Source organism: Xenopus tropicalis, chromosome 9 (assembly GCF_000004195.4).
Source record: "Xenopus tropicalis strain Nigerian chromosome 9, UCB_Xtro_10.0, whole genome shotgun sequence".
Taxonomy (NCBI): domain Eukaryota; kingdom Metazoa; phylum Chordata; class Amphibia; order Anura; family Pipidae; genus Xenopus; species Xenopus tropicalis.
In genome coordinates, this window is record NC_030685.2 from 55,945,631 (window position 1) to 55,962,842 (window position 17,212).

Consider the following 17,212-nt stretch of genomic DNA (forward strand, 5'->3'; position numbering starts at 1 on the left):
TGATTAATACTTATTACCGCTATTAAAGAAAATATCTAATCATAAAACTATTGGTGTCACTATCTCTTTAACCTTACTACATATTACTTAATATTGCCTTTATCAGGTAACATACTTAGCTGAAGGCTGTTCTAAAGTTTGTATCCTCTCATATAACCCTTAGGCTATAGTTACCATGGCAATTTGAACATTACCGAGTGATAGTGCAGCATGAATGGGATACTCGTATCTGATAAAGAAATATGCTGCTAGTATAGCTTCTTTTTGTATGGTTGTGTGTACCATAGGGGTTGGACCACTGGGGCCACAGCACAAAAATGCATTAAAATCTGCAGGCATTTTCTATTAAATTAAAAAGGAGGCATTTTCTATTAAATTAAAAAGGAGGCATTTTCAGACGCTTCTTTGCCTGCTGAAATACACCAACATAGTATATAGATAGTTCAAATCTTGGGCAAAGGTAAGGGTATCACTTGCATTTCATCTTGTGAAGCCTGGGGAAGGTTTCGCATTTTCTGGAGATTTTGAAAATTTCCTTTCTCTTAGATACAACAACCCCTTCAAATATCCCCAATTTTCTCCCTTTGTTCTTTTGCTCACAATTCGACCTGTATGTGTTATAACCTTCTGTTTAATGCCCCTTTTTAAGACTGTAAGTTTGCCTAATTTTAAGAAATCTACAATAATCCATAAATGGCCAAGGCTGATATTTATTTAAGCCACCTATGACTATGGTTGCATTATTCTGACTTGAGACTTTTATTGAGAGAGAAAAAAGATTTGAAACCTGCCGTTCCTTAATTCTCTTGGGTATATCAACCATGCGTTATGGATTGTCGGCATTTGCAACTATCTGATATCAGATAAGCTATTGCTTTCTTTTGCTCTCTTCAGCCAAGAAATGCTCTTCACAAGCAATTGCCCACTCAAAGTCAGACTGCCGAAAGCAGAACCAGACTGTAACAAATTCTGTTCAGCCCTATGAGGATCACAAAATGACTTAAATATATGTGTGGAGCTCTACTCCCAAGGTTACTGCTAAAAACAGTTTTATTTTCCTATAATTTTGTTATTATAATATTTAAAAGTTAAAATGTAATACTTTACTTTTATGACTTGAATGACTACATATTCACCTTGCACTCATTTTGGTGCATATACCGGTTTCTTTATGTCCTCTCCAATGAGCCTTTCAAAATAATAACAGTTTAATCTCAGTGTAGCTTTTGGTAATTACTTTCCAAAAGATCTGCAGTTAGTATGTTCTTCATTGTAAAAGGCTGTTAGAACAGTATAATTGTCCATTCCCAATCAAAACAATTTTCTGCTGTCCTGAGAAAAATATTGCAATAACATCTCCACGTCATTGTGGCAGAAAACTTAACCTACTATAATAAATACTAAAGGATTTCACATGCAAACATCTATATCTACAGTAAATATATATATATATATATATATATTGTGACACTTGAACCTACAGGGGGATCTGGTTCAGTGTCTTAGGGCCGCTTCCCACAGTCTTTTAGGGTAAACATAGCAGTCACAGAGGTTGCTCTCTTAAAGGCAAGTGCCAGCAGTTTATTTTGTTACAAAACTTCAGTAACAAACACAAAATAAGAAACAGGAAAATAAACCCTTGCACCAGAGCGCTGGCTAAACACAATTGGCAGCCTAACTACAGTTGGGTGGCTTTTCCAACTCCAACTTAATAGAAGCAAACAAAATCAGAAATCATAAGTACCTTTCCCATGCAGCGCAGCTCCTGCTACCTGTGTAGTGGGGAAGAGACTCTCCCTCCCCCCACTGGAGTCTTTTTAAAAGGCTCTCAGCTGCAGCAATCACCTTGCTGCTAAGGTCTGTATTAAAGGGCTGGGTTTGTGATTAATTATTCCATGTTCCAGGGTACCAACTATGCAAAACCCTGGGAGAAACATATCGTCCATCTACAACTAACCCAGCCATTTTATTACAATATATATATATACATATTTATATTTTAGCTTGCCCTACTTCCAGGGACACAGATGTCTGGTGTTTCCATAGACTTTTACAGGTTAAATGTTGTGAAGGCAAGTGGGTGTGGGTTTGCTTATGTGACACACAGCTAGTAATTATACAACTGGAGAAGAAAATGGGTGTAATTACATAGCATAGCACATTGTCATTAAACATGGCAGGTGGCCACTGTAAAGACTACATGGAGTGCAGACTAATACTGTTTAGCACCCAGAGAGGAGGAAGGAGCTGTCCACTCAGAGCTGCTGAAACCACACAGTAGTTCAGTTGTAAAGTACAGTACTTTAATTATTATAGAATCATCATTTTAAAAAAAACCTTTATGTGGCTTTTATTATGGTATCACTGCCCCCTTAGCCCAAAAGATTCTGTCGTAAGTAGTATTCTATGTTAGTGCTGTTTCCACTGATCTGCAACTGAACTGTTTATAGAACATCTCATTCATGTTACAGCATGCTTATAAGACCTGTAAGGCCTGCATATAGAAAACAAAAAAAAGGGTGGGTATTCCAGTGGGGTTGCCACTTGTCCTGTTTTGACTGGTTTTCGGAAGGGCTGTCCAGGTCAAAACCGGGCAGAACTCACTTACATCGACGCGGCAATCAGTCTCATAGCCCCACCCCCATGATGGCACAACCCCACCGCTTCCCCGCCCCACAATGTTGCGGCCCCACCTCTTTCCTCTCCATCTTCCCGGCTAAGAAAGCCGGCAGAGGTGGCAACCCTATATTTAGGTACTCAATTTATTCCATAATCATTGGAGACAAAGATCACTGGTGATGTTGCCCATAGCAACCAATCAGCAATTAGAATTGTCACCTAAAAGTTAAGGTGGCCTACCTATGGTTGGGCGATATCGGGCTAATTGGATGTTTTGGCCCTAGGGCAAAACAATCAAATTAACATTGTGGCCATAGGTGCCATCAGTCCGGGGGCCGCATCTATGAGCCGATCGCTGATTTCAGGTCAGATGTTGGTTGGGAGGCCATCATTGCTGCCCGTACATGGGCAGATGAACTGACCGATATCGGCAGCTGAAATAATTTTGCTTTTCTGAAAAATTTGTGAAACTGCTGAAAAATTCACGAAATGGCAAAAAAATTGAGAAATTCAGTCAATAGGCAACACATTTTTTTATGTGCCACAATTTTTTCTTACATGCAACAATATTTTCTTACGTGCAACAATTTTTCCTTATTTTTTTTTTTTTCAAATTTTTTTATGCGTGCAACTTTTTTTTACTCCAAACTTATGCTCCAAAAATGCGCAATTTTGCTGCTGATCCATGCCTGGTGAAAAAAATCACTCATTACTACCAATTATTTATTAAGATGTTAAATGGCACATTCCTTATATAATCTAGTGACTTTGTATTATAACTACATGTGTTACATGTTCTACTGTATCCTATACTGGGTGCTTCCAGCACCCTGGACAGTGATCCTCTCTTATACTCATCAACTGTTTATGGAAAACTATACCCCAGAATGAATACTTAACCAACATATAGTTTATATCATACTATGTGGCCTATTAAAGAATCTCGCCAAACTCTGACTGTAACAGGAAGATATATGGAAGCAGGAGCAGGCAGAAGTCTGACCATTAATTGGCTCATGGGGCCTAGCATGTACAGTGGTGTGAAAAACTATTTGCCCCCTTCCTGATTTCTTATTCTTTTGCATGTTTGTCACACTTAAATGTTTCTGCTCATCAAAAACCGTTAACTATTAGTCAAAGATAACATAATTGAACACAAAATGCAGTTTTAAAATGAAGGTTTACGTTATTAAGGGAGAAAAAAAACTCCAAATCTACATGGCCCTGTGTGAAAAAGTTATTGCCCCCCTTGTTAAAAAATAACTTAACTGTGGTTTATCAATTTCAATTTTCAATTTCAATATCAATTTCTGTAGTCACCCCCAGGCCTGATTACTGCCACACCTGTTTCAATCAAGAAATCACTTAAATAGGAGCTACCTGACACAGAGAAGTTGACCAAAAGCACCTCAAAAGCTAGACATCATGCCAAGATCCAAAGAAATTCAGGAACAAATGAGAACAAAAGTAATTGAGATCTATCAGTCTGGTAAAGGTTATAAAGCCATTTCTAAAGCTTTGGGACTCCAGCGAACCACAGTGAGAGCCATTATCCACAAATGGCAAAAACATGGAACAGTGGTGAACCTTCCCAGGAGTGGCCGGCCGACCAAAATTACCCCAAGAGCGCAGAGACAACTCATCCGAGAGGCCACAAAAGACCCCAGGACAACATCTAAAGAACTGCAGGCCTCACTTGCCTCAATTAAGGTCAGTGTTCACGACTCCACCATAAGAAAGAGACTGGGCAAAAACGGCCTGCATGGCAGATTTCCAAGGCGCAAACCACTTTTAAGCAAAAAGAACATTATGGCTTGTCTCAATTTTGCTAAAAAACATCTCAATGATTGCCAAGACTTTTGAGAAAATACCTTGTGGACCGACGAGACAAAAGTTGAACTTTTTGGAAGGTGCGTATCCCGTTACATCTGGCGTAAAAGTAACACAGCATTTCAGAAAAAGAACATCATACCAACAGTAAAATATGGTGGTGGTAGTGTGATGGTCTGGGGTTGTTTTGCTGCTTCAGGACCTGGAAGGCTTGCTGTGATAGATAGAACCATGAATTCTACTGTCTACCAAAAAATCCTGAAGGAGAATGTCCGGCCATCTGTTCGTCAACTCAAGCTGAAGCGATCTTGGGTGCTGCTGCAGGACAATGACCCAAAACACACCAGCAAATCCACCTCTGAATGGCTGAAGAAAAACAAAATGAAGACTTTGGAGTGGCCTAGTCAAAGTCCTGACCTGAATCCTATTGAGATGTTGTGGCATGACCTTAAAAAGGCGGTTCATGCTAGAAAACCCTCAAATAAAGCTGAATTACAACAATTCTGCAAAGATGAGTGGGCCAAAATTCCTCCAGAGCGCTGTAAAAGACTCGTTGCAAGTTATCGCAAACGCTTGATTGCAGTTATTGCTGCTAAGGGTGGCCCAACCAGTTATTAGGATCAGGGGGCAATTACTTTTTCACACAGGGCCATGTAGGTTTGGATTTTTTTTCTCCCTAAATAATAAAAACCCTCATTTAAAAAATGCATTTTGTGTTTACTTGTGTTATCTTTGACTAATAGTTAAATGTGTTTGATGATCAGAAATATTTTGTGTGACAAACATGCAAAAGAATAAGAAATCAGGAAGGGGGCAAATAGTTTTTCACACCACTGTATGTGTGCCTTGGCTTGTTTGTGTACACAGTGGATCCTATGATCCCAGGAGGGATGGCAATTTTCTATTTAGAAGTAGTCAATAGTACTTACTACATATATATATGTAGTAAGTACTATTATATATATATATATATATATATATATATATAGAAAATAATCATCTGTGGCCAGCACACCCTTCAATGTTTCATCAAAATTTTTTATTGTAGATATATTGTTAAAACCAACGTTTCCGTCCTTATTAGGACCTTTCTCAAAAAAAACTTTTTATCCTTGAGAAAGGTCCTAATAAGGACCGAAACGTTGGTTTTAACAATATATCTACAATAAAAAAATTTTGATGAAACATTGAAGGGTGTGCTGGCCACAGATGATTATTTTCTATACAGACATAATTTTGGCTAGCACCCCGCAGAATATTGAGCCTTGGAGTGCGGACACCATTTGGATTGATATATATATATATATATATTTCATTTTTTTTTTATTAAAATGGATTATTTAGATGAATAAGGGTTTACATAAGAGCTTGTTTATGCAATATATTTTTATAGAGACCTACATTGTTTGGGGGTATAGTTTTCCTTTAAGTATATCTGAATAACTGCCAGTGTAAACAATTGATGTTTAAATTCCTACAGCTACTGTACTAAATGGGACTTGCTGGTATATAAATAGCAACATTGTCCACTAAAATGAGAAGTAAGCTTCATGGAGAGTCATGTGGCTTCTTACAATTTTAAGTATTAAGATTTATTTAACCAAATGTTGTTTGTTAATATATGCCTTTTGTTATAGTTTGATCCAGGGTATGTTTTTTGGTTCAAAGGCCAATTTTACCTTTTCCAAAAGGTGTACCACAAATTAAATTTTTCAACTACTTTTAGCAAGCAATGTGTCTTTTTTTACTATGACTCTTTAATAGACTGTATTAGTCTGAGAAGCAGACCCAATGGGAACCGAAACTCGTACTTCTGATCAATGTATCTATATACTTTTTTATCAGTTCAGAAAGTCACATATGTGACACACTGAGCAGCTACTGGGAGAACTAAACCAGTTTAAATAGTGATAACATCATGCTGTTAGGTTTTTATCAGTAGGGTCTGTGCATCATGTTAAAATAGAAGGAAGACTGGGTGGTGCAAAATACGGTGAATTACCAAAAGAAAACCTGTTTTAATCCACTGAAATACTCAAGCTTGGGTGTAGTTCATATTTCAGCAGGAGAATGATCCCAAGATTAAGGCCAAAGTATCTTTGGATTGACTTAAGTAAAAAAGGTAAATATCTTCAATGTCCCAATCAAACCCTTGATCTCATTCCAACTGGGAATCTACTTGAAAACTGAGGCATAAAATTGAGGCATCTGACTAACCTGAACCGCCTGGATCAAATCTATCTGGAAGAACAGGTTAAAGGAACAGTAACACCAAAAAATGAAAGTGTATAAAAGTAACTAAAATATAATGTGCTGCTGCCCTGCACTGGTAAAAGTTGTGTGTTTACTTCAGAAAGTCTACTATAATTTATATAAATAAGCTGCTATGTAGCCATGGGGGCAGCCATTCAAAGGAGAAAAGGCACAGGCACATAGCAGATAACAGATAAAAACTATTGTATTCTACAGAACTTATCTGTTATCTGCTATATAACCTGTGCCTTTTCTCCTTTTTTCCAGCTTGAATGGCTGCCCCCGTGGCTACACAGCAGCTTATTATATAAATTATATTAGTGTTACTGTAGCAAACACACCAGTTTTACCAGTGCAGGGCAACAGTGCATTATATATTTATTACTTTAAAGCTCTTTAATTTTTTAGTGTTACTGTTCCTTTAAAACCACTTCCACATCGTGTGCAAGAATTGCAAGAAGAGTGTAAATAATAGGGTGGGGGGCATACTTACTTTGATACAGAGCTTGGAACTTTTTGTTTTTAAGCTACTCCTGGTGTTTGGGATCATTGTCAGGCGGCACCGCCCCCAAAATTACCAGGGGCGACAAAAAGCCGCTCCTAGTAACTTTAAGAGCCAAGATTCCGGTTTTTAAAATGGAAATTTGTCTCTGCTAGTTTAAAGAGCTCAAATGCACTCTCTACACTAGTGATGTGGCCCCCCTTGACCCCCTACGGTGCTGTAAATGTTACTCCCTCTATATTATTTTTATTAACAGTGTATATATTAAGCTTTTTCTTTTCTGAAGATTATATATATATATATATATATATATATATATATATATATATATATATATATAAAATAATCATCTGTGGCCAGCATTTACAGTGTATATATTAAGCTTTTTCTTTTCTGAAGATTATATATATATATATATATATATATAGAAAATAATCATCTGTGGCCAGCACACCCTTCAGGGGTGTGCTGGCCACAGATGATTATTTTCTATGCATACATAATTTTGGCTAAGCACCCCGCAGAATATTGAGCCTTGGAGTGCGGACACCATTTGGATTGATATATATATATATATATATACACTATACAGGGAGGAGCACACCCTATACAAGTCCAAATGCCCTTGGTGCAGGTCAAAAAACAAAAATATAATAGAAAGAGTGCCGCACACATAGGGGCACATTTACTAACCCACGAACGGGCCGAAAGCGTCCGATTGCGTTTTTTCGTAATGATCGGTAATTTTGCGTTTTTTTCGTATTTCTTGCGATTTTTTCGGCGTCTTTACGATTTTTGCGTAAAAGCGCGAGTTTTTCGTTGCCATTACGAAAGTTGCGCAAAGTCGCGATTTTTTCGTAGCGTTAAAAGTTGCGTTAAGTTTTAACACTACGAAAAAGGCGCGACTTTGCGCGCAAGTGTTAACGCTACGAAAAAATCGCGACTTTGCGCAACTTTCGGAATGGCTACGCAAAACTCGCATTTTTACGCAAAAAATCGTAAAGACGCCGAAAAAATTTCAAAAAATACAAAAAAATCGCAAACTTACCGAAAAAGTCGCAAAATGTTCGTTTCCAATCGGAATTTTTCCAATTCGGATTCAAAATCGTGTCTTAGTAAATCAGCCCCATAGGGAGTTGATACAAAAGAAAAAGTGGTTTTATTGAAAAAATTCCAACGTTTCGAGCACAATCTGTGCTCGAAACGTTGGAATTTTTTCAATAAAACCACTTTTTCTTTTGTATCAAGTCCCTATGTGTGCGGCACTCTTTCTATTATATATATATATACACTGTATATATATATTGAGGTTTTAGTGGTTTTAACTCCAGGACCAGCACTCCCTTCGTGATAAAAAAATATATATTTTTTCACATTACACAGAAGTCTTCTGTATAATGTGAAAAAAAAATTTTATCATCATGAAGAAAGTTCTGGAATCAATAATTCCAAACCAGATATATATATATATCAATATATACCCGGGTACAGTATATCAATCGGTAACAAATGCAAATGCAAACATTGTATACATTAATCTTGTACTTCTAGACAACAATGAGAAGTATTTAATTGATCTCAGGTGATTACTTGCCTTTGTTCATGTTGTAGAGCAACTGTTAATTGGGGCCTATGTATTGAGAAAGAATTTCTGCATATGTTTTATGGTATGAGGGGATCAATATATATCTATTTTTTAATTTTAGATTTAGGAGACATGTCAGCAAAGAAATAGGAAAATGTTTTAGCTTATATTTTTTTCTTTATTTACCTACAGACTTATCTAGCCATTTTAGTATGAATTTACCTATATTAGACTGTATATTTATTAATACATGGTCATTAATGTACTTCCCTTGTTGCTAGTTTTACATTTTGTTTCCTCTGATCAGGTTATTGTATTATTAATCCTTAAGGAACAATAATAAAGGGAGGATTTGTATAGTCGTGTCCACATTGAGCCCTCCCATTGGATACACCTCATGATTCCAAATGCCCTGATTGATCCGAATTGAGAGTCATTAAGGCAGGTAGAAGGTGTCCAGGTTATATCTAGCCTCACCAATTGTGTGCCCAAAAAGAAAGCATAAGTAAACATTGTTTCTCCACGAAAAGAAAAATGTTAGTTCTTTTGAACACAATTTATTGTTCTTAATTAATTATACTCAACGTTATTAGCTCTGTAAAATGTAAAAATGCCCAAAAATCAATAAAATGAATAAGAAAAACATATTTGGCAATATTTACGATATTTATGATGCAACATAATAAGCAAGATTTACTGGTTCTGCTTTGACAATAGCAACCATCCAGTTCAAAAATAAAAGGCAGACCTGTATTTTCTGGATACTTATAAGGTCACTGAGAATTAAAGTTAGCAAATCAGTAAAGAGAAGGGTACTAAACCATACTGTTATCCTTTATTTTCTGCAGGTGATATTTCTTTGACCTCTGATATTAACAGAGCTTACTAAAAGAAGTAGACAGTTGCCAGGTAAGCCTTTCACATTCAGACCATTGGTCATAATAATGTTTTATTTTAATAATTCGATGTTGATCTTGTGTTTTATGTATTGATGGAAAAGTGGGAATATCAAGCATTGAAGAGACAAAGGAAATAAAGTTTATGTTTTTGTATGCAGGTAGAGGATCCGGAATACATGAGATTTGGGACATTTTGGAGAAGGCTTTTTTTATTAATGTTGCGTACTATGCCTTAGGCTAATGCCACATGTACCGTATGGCGTATATTTTCGACAAGCCGAAAAAAGGTTGCCGAAAATAATGCCATACGCTCCTACCTGTTCCTGCACCAGAATGAATGGAATACGCTTGGGTGCAGGCACAAGTACGTGATATCGAGCATATTCCATTCATTCGGGTGCAGGCACAAGGTAGGATAAATTTACAGTAGCGGGGCGTATTTTCAGCAATCGTTTTCTGGCTTGCTGAGAATACGCCTATATGGCATTAGCCTTAGAGCTACAATAAAATAAATATAATAAAATATATGGATTTATGCTAACTTTGTTATTGCCAAGGTACTGTCATATTATACACAAATCTGTAAAAAATAAAGTTGTTTTTCTCAGGACTGAGAAATGGCAAAGCTGTATTCCTCACCCATTATCAATATACATATATAAATATATATATATATATATATATATATACAACATTCTATGCATTAAACTACTAGGAAATGTCCTTCCCTTTAAACAAAAAAGTTCCAAAATATATAGTCCCTATATTGCAATATATTCAAGCTGGCCTACTACATCAGTATTACCCCTGCTCTGGCCAGTTCTACACTCTCTGATTCATTAAGAATTCTACTGCTTTATTATACATTTTATGCAGGGACTGAGTTTTACCTGCAACTTGCTTGCTTTCAAGGTTAAAACTCAGTATATGAAAAACTTGATCATCCCATAAGAAGGAACAACACCAGACAACTTGCCTTGAATAAATGGACCAGATCGGATCATTTGCTCTTATAAATGAATGCAATTATACATCAGACAACTTCCCATATGAAAAAGTCCAGTCACACAGTTTACATGAATGATGGAACCAGAACAGAGAACCTAACCAAATTATACACATGTCTATATACTACTTTCCCCTATGAAGGAATCCAATCATATACTTTGTCTGTATAAAGGAATATGATTAGACAGTGTGCAAATTGAAACCTCTTTAATTAGTATATTAGTTCTGCTATTCCTTCATGCTGACACTGAAAACATTCTGCAGCAGTACAAGTACCTACACAGACTTTATGGTAATAAAAACTGGTTTGTATATGCTGTAGTGTATTTCTGATCTATCTTTATGTTCGAGGCAGTTTTTTCCTCCTGTCAAAATCCAGGAATGATTTTCAGTCTCTCTGAAAATGTCAATTCCAAATGTCATCATTACTAGTCTTCAGGCTACTCCCATCCACTGCACTGAGCTGCCAAATAGGGGCCAGGCCTGCAGTGTGGGCACCATTGGACCACTGTTATTCTTCTTGCACCTTGGTTCTCAGCTGGTAAATTTACCCTCTTTATCATGATAGTGAAATTAATATGCACAATGCCTGCCCAGGGTGAGTAAAGAGTTGTAATACTGGTTCCTTTTGTTGTTATCCAGTTGCTGCATTTAACAAGAGAAAGGTCTCACTGCAGAACTGAAATACTGCATTGCAGTTATCGTGCCAAGCCTTAACCATTTATCTCTTATTATCAAGGTACAAATTAGAGTTCTAAACCCACATCATGGTTTGGTTATAGAAGATCACATAGTTAAATTGTTAATAATAAACATGAGTCACCCAGTCTTTCCTGCTACATTAATGCATTAGTAATCATATTTGTCACTTTGTTAATGTGTTAATGTAAATTAATGTTAAAATGTTCCAGGTATTAGCCATATTGGCCTAAAAATGATCTTAGCTTAATATGTATTAAGGTGTGTTTTTGTGTTCATTAAGAGAGTGAACTTCATATGAACTGTGGAACATTGCATTAAAGATATGCCAGGCCATTTTACATTACAGGTATAGGATCTATTATCCAGAATGCTTGGGACCTTGCCTTAAGCTGACTAAAAAACATTTAAACAATAAATAAATTCCTCAGAATTGTTTTACCATAAATATGGCTTTAATACTTGTTTTGTAGAACAGAAATTCAAAAGTGCAGGGCTCTTTTCTAAATAGAACTGATTTCTTCTAAGGAATGTCTAATTAGTCAAATTGTTGATCAGCGGCAACACTAAGCCATCCCAGCCCGATGTTGCCAAAGGGGGCAAGAAGGAACTGGGGATATCAGGCTGGCCCATACACTGCTACAAATGCAGTTTTACCCATTTCCATTTCTGTGAAGTTGAGATTTTTTTGTACTATATATATGTTTTGTATTGTGTTTGTATAATGATATAGTCTTTGACCCCTACTAAGTAAATTCATACTATTTTCATAGTACTTGGCCAAGACGCTGGTAATTCCAAGTGTAGGCTCTTTATTTTTCGTTTCTGATTGAGCGCCTAATTGTTGCCATTATAGTATTGCTTTAAATGCCTCACTATTAGCAATACACACACCTCTTTAGATTCTCATTTAATGAAATAGAATGTTTTTGTCCATGCCCCCATCCCACCAAATCCATTCCCAGTTTTGCTTAGCCAAATTCCCAAACTGACTAGTGGGTGAAACTGTTATATATATTGTTAGTGCCTTTTAGCAGCAAATGGGCTTTTTTTTGTTGTACTGTACATTACCGGGAGCTGATTCGGTTACCCACATCTGCATGAGAGGCTTTTGCTGAGTGGTCTGTGTATTTAGTTCATGTAAAAGAAATAGGCCCAGCACCAGTGTTCCTTCTAAGCTATGCATTCGCACACACATTTTGAGGCCAGTGCGCACAACAAATTGTGGCATGCACAAAGAATGTTTTTAAAAAATGCGCAGATGGGTTTAAACCGTGTGTTCAGCTCCCTGAGGTTGATTGGAGCATTTATTCACAGGCTGAGAAGCATCCTTGTGTGGTTGTAGCAAGTTGCAAATGAAACAAACCCAAGAATAAGGTGCAAACTAGTGATGGGTGAAATGTTTCGCCAGGCATGGATTCGCGGCGAATTTCCACATTTCGCCATTGGCGGATTGTTGCGTGAAACGGATGAAAAAATTTGCCGCGGAAAAATTCGCCGCACAACCAAAAATTGTCGCCGGCTTAAAAAAAGAATTGCTGCGGGCGTCAAAAGAATAGCTGCGCGACGAAATAATAGCCGTGTGCGAAGAAACAATAGCCGCGCGACAAAATAATAGCCGCGTGCGACGAAACAATAGCCGCGCGACAAAACAATAGCCGCGCGACAAAATAATAGCCGCGGGCGTCGAAACAATAGCCGCGCGACAAAATAATAGCTGCGGGCGACGAAACAATAGCCGTTTCGCGAATTTTTCGCCGTTTCGCGGATCTTTTTAAAGATTCGCTAATTTTTCGGCAAAGCGAAACGGAACAGATTCGCTCATCACTAGTGCAAACTGACCATTCCTAGATATCAGGTGAAATGGGTACCTATGTCTAAGTTTATTGTTCTAAACTTCTGTCTCCACATAACTGCTGAATTTGCCATTTGCTGTGGAAGCTGCCAGATACACATAGATTTAAAGGGAAAGTAGAACTTACCAAAGCTATTTTGGTTCCTTTCTTTTTAACTTTTCACAATGAAAGTATTTTTTTTTTTTTTTAAACTTATTGTACCCACTTTACTCCTACATTTATTTCCACCTGCAGGCTTTTTCCTTGTTCATCTGTAGGGTTGAGCAAATTTTTTCACCTGATGCAAATTTGTGTTGAAATTTTGCGGTTTTTGCAAGTGGTGAAGTTTCATGAATCTGTGCTAGAATTTTGCTGTATATTTTGTTTTACCAGGAAACACATCATGTTTTTTTCACGATTAAAAGAGAATGCAAGAAAAAATAGTAATTTGCTCCAATGCATAGGGTGCAAGAAAAAACTCAATTTACAACACCTATAGACGTTAATGTATTTGGCACAACTACTTAATGATCCCTGTCTGTAGTTGGGACCTGTCACCCACACATAAAAAGTTGTATAGTAAAACTCCCTTAAAAATTAAACATGAAACCATAATTCTTTTTTTATTTACATCATCTATACCTGTTATAAATGCATTTAAAAATCTGAGCTGTCAATCATATCTTGCCTGCCCCGCCTCTGTGTCTGAGGCATAAAGGTGGGTCAGACAACATATGATTGACAGCTCAGATTTTTAATTACAATTACTTTAATTACTTTTCATTCATCATTTCCTAGATGTCACCTAGATGTCAAAAGCATATGATTTTGGGGTGATACAAAGGTTGCCTTAATAACTGTGTACATAAAATGGCGCCTGCCTTCTGGATGTGACTGTAGATTCCAGACTAAAGGAAAAAACTATTTATATAGTGTAAATAAAGTTCATTTTGCTCAACTCACATGATAGAAAAGGATCTGGAATTATTTCTTAAGGTGATAGGTCCCCTTTAAACCTCTGTACTTTTATATTATCAAAGCTTTAGATGATACATGTTTTCATGAACTACCCCTAAAGCCCTGCTAGTTAGACTGCAGGTCTTTCTAAATTAAATAACATGCTGTCTAGAAACAATTTGAAATATAAATAATTCAGTCTAACATTAAAAGGCTGAACATTATGTGTACATGCATTTATAACATTTTCATTGCCTGGTGTTACTGGCCCTTAAATACTTGATCACATTGAGACTGTATTGCAGAATCTGAATCACTGAGCTATGAAATAAGCTGCATTTTGTAGCCAGTTGGAGTAAACTGATATAATTATAACAGATAACATTTTCCAACAAACACCTGTATTCTGCAATGATGATTTGTATAAATGAAAGGAAATCAGAATATTTCAGGTATGAAATGTTATTAAAGGCCTACTTAACGCTAGGCTGGGTACATTTTCACAAAACAAGTTATAAAATAATATTTTGCTCACTTTACAACAAATACAAAGTTTCAGCTCTCTGAGACATTGAGATTTTAGTGCAATTATTTTCATAATGACCATTGGCAGTAAATGTGCAGGCACCAACAGGTGTGTAGTAGAACCCTTAGATGCCATTGGTCATAAAATAGAATATATATTTGAGATTGTTTGTAAAGCAAAAAGGAGCTCAAGAACGTAATCTTTAGTTTAAGTCTAATGTCACACCAGGCATAGGGCGCTTGCCGAAAATACTGCCATACGCTTCCTACCTGTGCCTGCACCTGAATGAATGAGATACGCTCAGGTGCAGGCACATGTAGCTGAAATACGCATAAAAACACGAGAGAATGCAAAGTCTTGCGTTTTTATGCGGATATCGGCTACATGTTCCTTCACCCAAGCGTACCTCATTCATTTGGGTGAAGGCACAGGTTTTTTCGTTTGCTGAAAATATATGCCCTACGCCTGGTGTGACATTAGCCTAAAGGTATCACATTCTGCCTCACATTTATATGGTATAGTATATTTGTTTTGTGTTGCTTGGATGAATAGGAGATCATGAAAGAGAGCTTTCTGGAGGTTCTGGAGATAAAGAGTGTGATTTACTACCCCAAATACCGTACACATATTGTACGATGCCCTCCCATTCTCCGCTGAGCATGCATACCTTGTACTTAACTTCACCCCATTTGGGCGAGGCAGGTGTGCAGAGGGACCACTTGCCCAGTCCAACCCTCAACGGACATGTTCGGATTCAAGTACCTTTATTGTATGGGACTGATTTACATAACTAATGCATACGTTTTAGCACAACCACAACTGTTGTTGTAAATGAACCTTATAATGTATTGTACATTATAGATATTCTTACATTTTGTTGCCTATATTCTCCAAATCTGTGCCCCTTAGAGTGACCAGATTATCTACCATCTGTAATAGGTCATATTCTTCCTGGTATAAGTTAGATACATTTAAATAAGGGCAGGGTTTGTTAATCGTTATATAGATTGTGTCTCAGTAGCCTTCCGGGATGGACACAGACTTGTGACATAGTTGATTTCTGGCAAAAGATGATTAATTTACTGTCCAGCTAAAAGTATTACATCCTTCCTGTGTAAATTCAGACCTTTACAGCAGCTGGTGTTGTCAGCTATGATTTCTGAAAACACAAGATCTGCCTTTACTAATTATTAAGGTACACTGTGGCCATTTTATTTTTCAATATTAATAACTAAATCCATGTTTTTTTCAAGTATATTTTGCTAGAACACATTCAGTTGAAATCAGAAAGGATGCTGATCCTTATAGTTTTTCATTATCACAGACAGTAGCCTTGGCAAGACAGAATGAATCCAATGATGTGTAGCCTACTGTATCATTCCAGAAAGATCATCCCTGCAGGTGTCATATGCTCAGCAGAAGCAAGTAGTCAGCAGTAGCGATTAAACAGAATGTAAAAATTGACCTGATTTCTGTAAATGTGCTTTTCTATCGCACCAGACTGTTATATAATGACCTAGCCCTGTCTAGCCTTAGGTTACTGTAAGCATATTCATTTCCACCATTATATGTTGAATAGGAGTTTGAATTAGAACCAGACAACCATCAGGGCAGTGGGCTAAGTGCAAAAAAACAGGGGCAAATGCAGCTGCAGAATTGGCGCAGGTTTCTGCACTCTGTTTTGGAGCCAAGACACCTGCGGCTCCCCCCTTGATTAGAGCGAAGGCAAGGGAGCTGGGTAGGGTTTGTTACTCTACATCGGACACCTTCAAAGGTTTTTTGCAGGGGAACTACCCCAGAGTATGCCACTGCAGCTAATATTCAGAACAATTATTTTTATCATGTAGTTTTTACATGTAGCTTTTAATTTTGTGTTAACCTAGAAAGGTCATTATGGCAGTTCAGCAGGACATGAAGCAAAATATCTGACTCTTCTGCAGATCTTTTTAGTGCTTATCACAAAGGGCATTTACTGAGTTCAAAAGGCTTCTTTTTGAACTGTAATAAATCTATAGGCAGTTTGTTTACCATAACTTGTTAAAAGTGGTCACACTGTCTTAATTGTTATCCATTTTATTGAAAGTCATAAAATAATGTATAATGAAAGACTCTGACTTCAAGCTATTTTCTAGTCTATAATTAAAGGACCATTTAATATTGTTTAAGCATAGGTCGCAGAGGTTAAATTCCCTTAATGGGGTAATAAAGAGCAAACCTAATTTGAGCAACTTTCATTCTTATTTCCTCCACAGTACTGCTTTCTCTTATTTTGTCACACAATAGCGCTCTTTCACCAGATCACCAGCCCAGTTTTTCGACTGATTGCAGGCTGTTTATCAAAGATGGGAACGTTTACTACTTATAAAACAGTCTGTAAGGAGCAAATTACAGTGGAACAAAAATAGCCGGACTGGGACTGGGACACCAAGGGCCTTCTCGTTTATTACGAGAAAAAACATACATGGACTTCAATGTATTTGGAATGAGAAAAAAAGGCCA

The 17,212-nt window shown here is 37.0% G+C and overlaps 1 protein-coding gene across 17 annotated transcripts in view; it reads left to right on the forward strand.

The window, feature by feature from the left end:
* Positions 1 to 17,212, forward strand: part of map2 (microtubule associated protein 2) — a 149,459-nt gene that overhangs the window by 76,520 nt on the left and 55,727 nt on the right. For all 17 annotated transcript variants that reach the window (XR_004220364.1, XM_031892777.1, XM_031892782.1 and 14 more), the window contains one exon: positions 9,638 to 9,698. The gene's annotated coding sequence lies outside the window, so the exon portion shown is untranslated. The remainder of the gene's footprint in view (positions 1 to 9,637; positions 9,699 to 17,212) is intronic.